The sequence below is a fragment of the Pavona decussata genome, unplaced genomic scaffold, assembly GCF_977016875.1.
Source record: "Pavona decussata unplaced genomic scaffold, jaPavDecu1.1 SCAFFOLD_98, whole genome shotgun sequence".
NCBI lineage: Eukaryota > Metazoa > Cnidaria > Anthozoa > Scleractinia > Agariciidae > Pavona > Pavona decussata.
Window position 1 is genome coordinate 62,365 of NW_028145514.1, and position 9,967 is coordinate 72,331.

The 9,967-nt window shown below is 38.7% G+C and overlaps 1 long non-coding RNA gene across 1 annotated transcript; it reads right to left on the reverse strand.

Moving 5' to 3' along the window:
* Window positions 1-579: 579 nt before the first annotated feature.
* Window positions 580-3,201, reverse strand: LOC146472453 (uncharacterized; the record flags this gene model as incomplete). Its single annotated transcript, XR_014866535.1, has 4 exons — window positions 2,950-3,201; window positions 1,949-2,148; window positions 1,158-1,279; window positions 580-708 (listed from the first exon to the last, which is right to left on the reverse strand). It is a non-coding gene; the product is annotated as an uncharacterized LOC146472453 (long non-coding RNA).
* Window positions 3,202-9,967: the final 6,766 nt, after the last annotated feature.

Here is a 9,967-nt window from a genome sequence, read left to right on the forward strand (position 1 = left end):
TTATAATAATTATTTGTATATCTAGAACTGGCAGTCTGTGATTGGCGAGCAGAGATAGCTTTGGGAATTAACGAGTCTGTTTGGAGATTCTGACTGCTGTCAATCAAGCAGTTGAATGTGCGAAGCAAATCTCAAATGATTTTAATCAAGCGGTTGAATGCTCGGAGTAAATCCCGATGTGCCAAAAAGTTAACAATACCGTTCTAATTAATGGATGACCGCTCGCTTTACAAAGCGTTTTGTCGCTAAATGCTTGTGTAGCGATAATTTTACTAGCGTTAATAGACTGATAGATGGTCGAAATGTTATCTGATAGTTTTGTGTGGATTTTTACTCAAATAGAGATCAAGAGCTAACCTGCATTCAGGCGAATTTTCCGCACTCTCATTTACCCTTCCCCTTTTTGTAGTTTCTTCGTTCTACTATACAGATAATAAGGAAGGAGAAAAATGGTCTGAGTGCTGGTTCATAGGAAGCATGATGCGCGTGGGACATCAGCCAGGGTTTTACGCATCATTACCGAGTGATGCTTGCAATCATGGCTGTTTGAATGTCTAAATGTAGGCATTAAAAACTTACTCGTTGTTTCCTTTGACGGTTTCTCAAAAAGTTTGTGCAAGTGGGCATATACTTGAGATTTGTTCTCAGAGCCAAATATTTCCTTTACATCCACCACAATGGAACATTGTCTTTCCATTACTAAAACACCTAGAGACAAATTGAATGTTATAAGCACTTAAGACAATATATTTTATTGAACAGATTTACTCTTTATATAAAGTGACATAGAAATAATTATTGTGTTGTTCCAGGAAATATCCGTAACCCCTCCACAGAAGGTTTTTTCATTTTACCCCCTCCCCCCCTACCCCTGACCCCTCCGGAAATTCCAGTTTAGCTTCATACTTTCCTTTAAAAGTTTTGGCTTTTGAGACCCCCCTCCCCCTCGGAATTTCCAGTGACCTTCCATGAGGTGGGTATGGATATATTTTTTTTGTTACTGTACATTGTAACTTAAAAGTCTTTATCCCTGAAAATTGTGGAAAGCACAAGACATGTCAACATAGTTTTCACTGATCTTTACAATGTGATATTGATGATGAATTGTACCTAGCGTTGTTTGTTTTAAAATTAAAACTCATTTCATATTTGGTTACCTGCAGTTCTATAATTTTTACACTTGTGTCTTCCCTTTTCTGTTCCACATATTAATTTTCTTTTGGTTGCATCATCAGCTTTTATGATGTTGTCTTCCAACTTCTCCACACCAAAACCAGAGCTAAATAACATGATTGTAATAATTAATTATGAAATAAATTTTATTATAAACATAGGAGTCTAGAGCAATTTTCATTTAGGTATAGCATTTTCAAAAGTATGGTAAAAAACAAATCTAATTAATGACTTAATAAGTGCTGACATGCGAGTGAAAACTGCTGAATACTCTCAATAAAGCAGGAGAAGTAGTATTTTGACTCCATAATAATTATTGTCATGCATAATTTTGGCTCAAGATTATTTGCCTGATCAGTGTGCAATGCGAAACTGAAACTTTAATTTGCTTTGATTGTCAGTAGTGACCCGTGATCTTGTTGTGAAAAATTTATCAATTTTCAACGGGGATTCTGGAATATTCTGCAACTCTGTGGATAGAAGAATTAATTCACCCGCATAGTGGAATATATTCAAAACTGGTAAGGTGCCATTGCAGAAAATTTAGCCATACATGAACAAGCCAGAAGAAATTGTTGTGTTACAGGTAAGGGTTAACATTTACAAAGTATAAAAAATAATAATAAAACGAATGAATAGTAGAAAAAATAATTTGGCAAAAATGTTTAACTGATATCTTCAGTTATTCTTCAAAGATAATTTGCTAATATTACATGTGCATGGAAAAAATGCTTGAACGAATTAAATGTCTTTTCACACATGGAATTTAAAGTACCTCTTAACAAAGTGTTTTGCATTGACATCCATGGTCACATCACCCTCTTTGTGTAACTTCAGTTCCTAACGTTCTTGGCCAAATTCATTCACATCAACAGGGATATGTTGGAAACTGTTTCCTATTTTCCTGACCTCCAATAATTTTCTGGGCATACTACATTCTTTTAACCAGCTTTTTCTTCCATCTGACCAGAGCACCTAAAAAATCAATGATTTTAAGTGTTCAGATGATTCATCAGTATTGTATTACACATCCTTTACTGCACATACATGTAATGTCCTGCATCATTACCATGTGCTTACAGTGCATACATTGACAATATAATGGGTTCAATACAAGGAAATTTTTAAGTGTCCCCGATAAGGAGGCTACTTGTAGCAAGCTAGAAGATGCGACACTTTAATAAAGTTGTTCATCAATTGTTCATCAAATACTTGTGAGGGAATATTGGTTATTTTCTCCTAAACATGGAGGCACACTGGTCTAGTGGTTTGCGCATTAGACATTCGATCTGAAGGTCAGTGATTCAAGTCCTAGGCTCTGCCGTACCGTTATTTCCTTTGACAAGAAACTTTACTCCACATTGTCTCCCATCATTCAAGTGTATAAATGGGTACTGGATCGTAATGCTGGGGGAGTAACCTTGCGATGGACTTGCATCCCATTCAGGGGGAGAAGCAGTATTCCTATGTCGCTTCATGCTATGGAAACCGGCATACAAGTGCCAGCCTGATGGGAGACTTGGCTCGTAAATGGACTTTACCCTTTACCTACCTTCACCCTAAATGAGCACAGTGACCCCCCTTTTTAATGTATAAATATAAATGACATGTAGTTGACTATGATATATTGTGATTTATGCAAAGATTAAAAATTCTGCTTTGAGATGTTTTAATTTGAATTAAATATGACTAGCTTTTTACCATTTTTACCATGGATTTTTGTTTCACAGAGTAGCACATGCACATTGCACAGTAATTATAATTCATTACATTTACCTCAAATAAACTTCCTTGACGACTTGATTTCTCATTCTAAATGCTCACTGTCAGTAGTCCACTTGCTTTATCACCAGACTGCTTTGAACCTTACTGATCACCATCAACACCCTCATCAGCAAACTCCCTTGCAACATTTTTGTGAAGGTCAATAGCGGGACTCTTTTGCTGGAGTATCCTGGCACCCTAAAAAAAGTTTGTGCGGATCATGCTTTCACATTGTTTATTTGGTTCTACATGTTCATGTACCACATATATGCATCTTGGCTAGATTTCTTGTTGCATGTGTCAATGGTACATATTTTCAAAACATAATTACTATCATTGTCCATCTGAGTTCATAAATTTGACTTTTGTAGGTTATTTACTTTAAAATTGTTCAAAAAACAATTATTATGCAATATTAAAATACGCTGAAAACTACTGAAGAGAGAACACACAAACCAGAGTATCCTTTCTAAGGTGTTGTGAAGATACAGTTGGAAAATCAAAATCTAAGTATATTATGTGTGATGTGTCATTTGTAAAAAAAAAACTGGTTATTTGGCAAGAATCAAAATTAATATTAATAATAGCTCTTGTATTGGTATAAAATTTATGACAACGGAATTTGAACTTGGAAACTATAATTTTCAGTTCCCACCTTGGATGCATGACGTCTGTGTACTTGAATGAATTTTATTTATTGATGCAACAACATGTAGCCTGGATTCCACATCACTGAGACGTTTTCGAATAGAACAGTTTTTGGGGGAAAAATGTGTTTTCTTTTTCTCTGAAGGGCTTGGTAAGGGCGATTTCATTGCGTTGTTTTTCAAGTATTGCAGAGTACAGCAGTTTGTGGGAAAGCGATGATTTGTGAAGAGCAGAATCGTCTAGAAGGTGTTGTTGTTCAGAAAAATCACGCCGTAGTAAAGTAGTTGGAAGAACAGAGTTTGTTGAATTAGTGGCAGGTCAGTCGCAGATGGGGAGGGTCAGAGATGGCGAGAAAGGAAAAAATGTCTACAAGCAGGTGTTCAGGTAGCGAGCATAGCGGCAAATATGGTTCCGATGGGGTTAGTTGAATTTCATTTTGGCCCGATGATTGGAAAGATTCACTCCAGCTTTCTCTGGCCTGGAACCGCTTTGTTTTGTGCTTCTGGCTTCTAGAGTTGGCTTTCTTAAAATAGCTGTTACATTTTCCGCCGGTGTTTTTCCATTGTGTTAAATCTGTCCGACAAGAAGCACACACACTTGACCCATCCACTCCTGTGATATCGAAACACTCTTTGACATTTTTTTGCGAGACCAGAAACCAACAAGAAGATGACTTCGTATTACATACAACACAAGGAGAAGCCATTCACTTCCATAGCCACTCACACGACGCAAAGGAGAAAAAAACATTTGCGATTTTTTTTTTGCAGCAAAGACTGGAAACTAATTGATGCGCGTGCATCCATTGTTTTAATATTGCCCTCTGAAATAGAAAATTGATCATTGTCATTAAGTTGCCCGCCTGAAACGCTCGTGTAGCGTGCCCAAAGACTTCACAAGTTGGAAATTTCACCACATCCGCCTGATTATAGGTAACACACTTCAAAATTTTCTTTCGGTTAAACACTCATCTTCAGGAGAATTGAAGCTATTGCTATTGTAACACTGTGGCAAGTCCATGGCAGTGACTTTGAATGTTCCTGAACAGAGTACTAAATGATAACCAAATTACTCTGTTGCCCACACACCATTTGCATAGTAAGAAATGCCTATCAAGAACAATTTAACCAAATTGTTATTCTCCCCACTTAAACTTAAATGAAAATGGCAAAACGAGCAATATATTCCCCCCCCCCCTTAATATCATGACAAAATGTTTTTATGGAAACATCACCGACTTGCCAAGAAAAACAACGTGCGGACAATTGTACTAATTGACCCTCAATCGAACAATCATGGACAAAAGTGTTGAGACAATTTACCAAAACTAGCTTGTCGAACTAACAATGGTATCTTGTATTTGAATTAAAACAACTTTTTCATCCGTAGTCATCCCCTCCCTTCCAAACAATGTTGCAAAACGCTTCCTGGATGTTTATTTGTTTCGAACATTGAAAAAAAAGGGGGGGGGGGGGGTGGTGTTTGCTAAAAGGCATCCCGCACCCTGCAGCCCACTTCCCAGTTCACGGCCCGTGGCCCACCTCACCTCAGTAAGTTTTAAGAGACTGGAAAGTCTTACCTAATGAAATTATCTCATGAATTTGGTGTTAAGTAGTTTTTACAAGTTGTATCTTGCCAAAATGGGTTTACGTTCTAGGCAGTTTGACTTTTTGGGGTCTGGCTTTAACCTTCAGTGGGGACTTGTAATGTGACCTCATCTGCCGAAGCAAAAGCTGATATTCGCAAGACCTTTTTAAAACTTGTGTACTCAATAAACCAAAATAATGCTATTTAATGAGTTACACATGCTCTTAGAATTGTTGTTTTCAAATGATGCCTTGAAGGTTAACAACTCACCAGGTAATACATCTAGCTCCCATCTGTTGGACAGCTGCACAGCCACTTTTCGAAAAAAAAATTGCGTAGCTTGTTCCTTTAACACCGGTGGTAATGCTCGGTTCAGGGAATAGAGAAAGCGCTCTGATGAAATTAAGCATTGACCCATTCTTAACTCCTCGAGAGCTGATACAAATTCCTTGTCATCTTCCGATTGAAGCATTAACTTGGTCAAGCCAAAACGATGAGGTATGCTGAAGTCAAACAAGGGAGAGTGGATTATGAAGTATCCTTCATCAAAGAGGTTTGGAACCAGTTGCAATTGCAAGAATTCACCTACGAGAATTACTTGTTTGCCGGCGATAGGTAGGCTTTTACAGAGTTCACTGGTTGCACGTTCATGATGGAGAAAGTTTACAAGTTCAAACATTCTTCTGCTCGACATACTGGCTTCATCCCAAACAATGACATCAAGAGCCCTTACTCTGTCCCGAATTAGTGAATTTCCAGCCGACCTGTCTATGAGTTGACGCCAAGGTAGCCCTGCAGTTTAAAGACCATAAAAGGAATGAACAGTTGAGGCTAAGGGAAAAATCATAGACTTGGCAGGCAATGCCGCTTACACAAATCACACCTACTGTTTTACCAGGTTCCTTGAAAAATCAAATGATCTGTTTCACTACTTTGCTTTTTCCCACTGCGGCTTGACCAGTAATGAACAAGTTGTGACCTTCCGCGGCAAACTCCAAAATTTCTTGCTGGTCGATATTAAGTTTTATCCTGAAGCAAAAGAAATAACGTTCGACGTAGCTCATATCTTGTGGGTTTCAACGCAAAGTGTGAAATATCTTGTCACTAATAAGAAGAAATTAGAAAGTGAATTCCTACATGGCCGAGCTTCTTGTTATGTTGGGATTGACATTGTCGATCTAGCGGACGCGATCAAACTTCACTTTGTTGCAAAATGAAACTTCTTGACCTTTGAAATGTAATCAGAACCATACATGTGACATGTCAATAGACTGTAAACTGGATGGTGGCATTTTAATCTTATTTGATCAACATTTACCTGTCACTGTTGACACAACCTCAATTAAAAGTTATCGGCAAATTTAATTAATCACGGAATTTGGCTACTTCCAGTTCAGACCCACTTGCGTCTTGTCATGTTATCGGGGTCAAAGTCCTTAAGCAATTTTGAGTTTTGTCTATTCCTCAAAATGTGTGGATGACATTCTGATGTGCAATATGCAGCCATGGTGAATAAAGCATTCATGAATGGAACTGTTGGGCTAAGACAGGAAGCTAAAACGAAAACTGACTAGTTCGGATGAACTTGACAATTACCAAAACAGCCGTGGTACAAGACAAAGTGTAACTCAACTTAAATCAATTTAAATCACCTAAGCATGCGCTTCAGTATACCGCTGACAAAAAATATGGACTGGACAACAAGCCATAGGGCCGTGAACTGGGAAGTGGGCCGCCGGGCCGTGGGCTTTGAGGTGGGCCATGGGCCCACCTCAAAGTAACATAAGCACATAAAGTAACACGTATTTGTCATAGTCTTTTATACATTTGGTCTCTCCTAAAGGAGCCGGGGTTTTTTCTTCTGTAGTGCAGGGTTTTTGTACTTTTTGATTTTTTTGGATGTTTTTCTTGTTTTCTTTATGCATACTACAGACTACAGGTGCTGGCTTTACTGTTTCAGTAGCCTGTTTAGGAACAACAGTTTCCTGTGATCAAGGTCGTAGTAGAACCACGTGCTTGCTTTTCCGTCTGTATTGTTCAAGACAAAGTCTGTTTGTCTATCCCTCTTCTCTGCTTTTTCTGGCGCCCAAGTTTGTGAGAGTAGAATCGACCTTGAGATCAAGATTGGGCATGGACAGCCATTCCCCAGCATCAACTTCAATGTGTCCCAATCTGTGATAGGCTTCCGCCAAAAAGCCATTGGTAGGTCTTCTGGCCAGCTTTTTAGAGGAAAGAAAACGTCTTCCTTCACGGTTTTGAAAAGGTCTGCTCTCTCTCCTCGGATACTTCCCTTCTGGAAAGGTGTCTGATTGCTCGTGGTATCAACGTAGTGTAGACATGGCTCTACAGGGACAGACTTCATTCACTTCGTTAAAATATGCGTGGCTGCGTTTGAGAACTGGTAATTTCATCATGGCGGCCAGAGTGAATCGTACGAGCATTATCCGAGAAAGAAATGAGCAAGGTTTTCGTAATTTTCTTCAAAATTTGAAGGCAGTCCTTAGTCTTTTTTTGACCCCTGATAACGAGCAGGTAACAACTGACGCTTTAAGAGACGCAAAACGCTATCTTCTAGATGCTGAAGGGATTTTATCTTTGCTATTGAACGACTTAACAAGAGGTGACCCAAACCCAACAAGGCCACCTACAAATGCTATCAAGGTACCACTGCAGGATTTAAAGGAATCTGTGTGTCAGCTTCAGCTTATTTTGTCACTTGAGATGGAAAGGAGAGAGCAGGAGTCAGCTTTGTACGTGGATGCGGCTTACTCTGCAGGTGTGATTTCAACACAGTTTGGACCTGGGCGAAGACGTTATGACATTTCCAAGGATCAGCCAGAACACTTGCGCTCACTCTTGTTTTCGTGGCAAAAAATAGCATATATGCTCCAGGTGAGCGTTTCTACTATTAAAAGAAGGCGCAATGAGTTTGGACTTGATGACAAGTTTGAGAGTGATTCGGATATAACAGATGATGAGTTGGATGAGATTTATTTAAGTATAACAGGTAACTCAATTGAAGGCCCACTGACCCCCAATATCGGAAGAAGGCGCTTTATTGGTGCATTGAGAAGTCGGGTTTTACGTATTCAAAGATGGAGAGTCAGCGATTGTTTACATCGTGTTGACCCTGTTGGCACTGCTTTGCGGTGGCAGATGACAATCCATCACAGGAAATATTTTGTTCCAACACCTAACAGTCTTTGGCATATTGACTCTGGGCACAAACTGATACGATACAAACTGATAACTCATGTCTGTATTGATGGTAAAACAAGATTGTTAATATATGCTTCCTGCTGTAACAACAGCAAAGCTGATACAGTCCTATCTTTGTTCCAGAAAGGAGTGGAACAGTGGGGACTACCATCGCATGTTCGAAGTGACTATGGCATGGAAACTTTTCTGTCGGCCAATACATGATAGACCAACGTGGAGAAGGCAGAGGAAGCATCACAACTGGATCCTCAGTACATAACTCTAGAGTTGAGAGAGCCCATCGGGATATTTACTCTGGTGTACTTGCTCTTTATGTGCGCATTTTTGAAGCGATAGAAGATGAGAACATTCTTGACATATTGGATGATGTTCATTTGTATAGTCTTCACCATGTCTTTATTCCCAGGGTCAATAGATCTTTGGATGAGTTCATTCAACAAATGAACAATCACCCAGTTTCGAGTGAAAACAACCTGTCACCCTTGCAAATGTGGGTAAAAGGGATGTTGGAGAACATGCATTCTGGGAACAGAGCACTGTCACCAGCAAAAATTGAACAGTTTGGAGTCGATCCAGAGGGTTTAGTTTCTGTGGAAGACAAAGATTATCAGGTTAATGTTTCTCCTCTATCAGTAGAGGTTTCTGGTGAACACTTAACCCAAATGCCAGATCCAATACAGAATGATGGGAATAGTGGTATTACAATCTTAAAACAGTGCGTGGAGTTAATTAATTCTCCTTTAACTTAAACCTTAACTATTACTAGAAAACAACCTCGCGAAATTAGGAGACAATGACATTCCGGAATAGAGGAAAAAAAGAAGTGAGGCATGCAATGTAAGAATATTTCACTACCTCATTCTACCTTTGAGAGGTTTATTTTGCCAGAGTTTACTTTGGTCAATAGATACAGTCTACAATTAAAAGAGAGATTTTGTTGCGTTATTTTTTTCTATTCGAGCCTTAGATTCCTGTGGTCAAAGTCACTTCTAAGTGTCTTTTGTTTTTATCTCTCATTACAGTGTAGTATATTTCTTTCAGTAAAATATCAGTTTCATAACTATGGCAGTGGATTAGAGCACAGTTTTCAAACTAAGTTTGAAACTGTGCAAAACAAACAAGTTTGCACCCCCCCCCCCCCAAAAAAAAAAAAAAAAAAGAAAAAAAGAAATAAATAAAGCACTCTCTAGGTTTGTCAGAAAACAAATTGCACACCTTCCAATATCTGGATATTCTGATGATTTACAGTTTACAGTGTTTGTTGTAATTATCAGGTGCCATATCAGCGGTATCATCACCTTAATTCCTGACTCCTTACTTACTTTCATTACTCTTGGGTTCCTGACCCACCACATCGACTGGACACAATTAACTTTCCTCTAAACTTTCTTTATTGCACACTTTGCAAGAAAGGACATATCAAAAACATGCGTATCAAAACTGGAACATGCTTACTTCTAAGCTGTTAACAGGAACTAATTATGATACGTAGAAACATCCTGAACCTATTGGAATGTCTGAAGATACTATAGAGTGTCCTCAACCTTTTAAATCCTAATATTAAAGAGAATATCCC